This window comes from Mus caroli, chromosome X, assembly GCF_900094665.2.
Source record: "Mus caroli chromosome X, CAROLI_EIJ_v1.1, whole genome shotgun sequence".
NCBI classification, from domain to species: Eukaryota; Metazoa; Chordata; class Mammalia; order Rodentia; family Muridae; genus Mus; species Mus caroli.
Window position 1 is genome coordinate 7905222 of NC_034589.1, and position 1838 is coordinate 7907059.

The following is a 1838-nucleotide window of genomic DNA, read 5'->3' on the forward strand; positions in this document are numbered from 1 at the left end:
GAGGCCCATTGGACTTGCAAACTTTATATGCCCCAATATAGGGGAATGCCAGGGCCAAAAGAATGGGAATGGGTGGGTAGGGAATTGGGGGTGGTATGGGGGACTTTTGGGATAGCATTGGAAATGTAATTGAGGAAAATATGTAATAAAAATATTAAAAATTAATAAAAAAATAAAACAACAGCTGCCCTGGGGGGGGGGGAACGAACTTGGGTTGAGAAAGAGTTGATGTTTTGTTTATGTTTCTTTAAATTGATCATAACATGCTTACTTTTATTTTTATTTATTTTTGCATTTTTATTATTGTAAAATTTTTATACCCATGTCAGCCTTGTGTTTGGAAAACTTGGACTCAGAGAACAGGGGAGTGAAGAGCTATCCTTTTCTTGATATATAAAGGAAATGTTCTGAAAGTAGGTACTGCTTCTAGAAATTAGGTCTTTACTACATTTATGAATTGATAGAATTTGGAGAGTACTCACAAAAATAAGTTAGAATTCCTCTATTTTTAGGTCATTTAATTTTATATTTTTAGAGGATGATATGAAAAGATGTAGCCATATTGTCTTAAGTTCAACTTCTTTCTTCATTCCTCTTCCAAAAAAGGAGCACTTGCTGAATGCCAGACACTAATCACAGAGCAAGTAATGAACAAAAGAGACAGGTTACTTCCCATGGGCCTCCCAGTCTGTGACAGTGGAGATTGGCATTTATCAAGTTATTATATGCATAAACGTTTAATGCCAAAGTATGCAAAGAATTGGAGGGCAGAGTTCCCCTCACCGAGAACCCACATAAAAACACTCATGGAAAAATGCCAAGCATGGTAGTATGTGCTTGTAATCCTAGTACCAGGGAGAAAGTGTAGCTGAATTGGTAAGCTCCAGACCAGTGAGAGTTCCTGTCTCTAAGAAGGTGGATGGCATTCCAGAGATGTTCTGGTTTTCACATGTAGTTTTGGACCTCCCACCCATTTGAACACCCCCCTACACACACACACACACACACACATACACCCTTCCCCCCAAAAAAAAGAAGTGGTTAAAAAATTACAAAAAAAAAAAAAAAAAAAAAGGCCCAGTTCAGTCTACAGAGTAATACAGAAAACTTTCTAGAGGAGGAGACACTAGAGTTGATTTAGATTCTGGGTGGATGTATCAAGGAAGTAGAATGGATTATGGAAGTCACAAACATGGTGGGAGAATGGAATAGTAGGGTGAGCATGCCTTGAGGCTGTCGTAACCGATACTGGAAGGGAATAGAAAGCAATGGAGCTAAACAAATTTGTAGGCTCCATCTTCTGTAGGGCCAGATGTGTCATGGGAAGACTTGATTTTTATGGGAAAACTTTAAAAATTGAGTACTGATACAAATAAATTTGCATTTCGAGGAAGTCATTTTTGCTTGATGTAAGAAAAATAGATGAGGCAACCCTCTAAGAGCGGAAGTGAGGGCATTGTGGTGGTAGTGCACACCTTTAATCACAGCATTTGGGGTGCAGAGGGACCAGAAAACAACTTTCAAACACTCCTATTGACCTACCCTCTGCCAGCAAGGCAGCTGCAGCTCCTATGGATTGTGCAGCTTTTCAAAATTACACCATCAGCTGGAGAACAAACATAAAAAGGAGTCTATGAGGGACATTTCAGACTCCAACTATGTGGATTAGTAACATTAGTTGAAGGACAGATCACAGAGGATGGGGACTGACTCGTGACCTTCTCTTTTTAAACAGTAAAAGTTCTAGGAGCTGTATATATGCTGATAACCATTCAAGACATTACCTGCAACTTCAGTAGTATTCAAGGACAATCAAGAGTCCCAAGAGAACAGTTGGC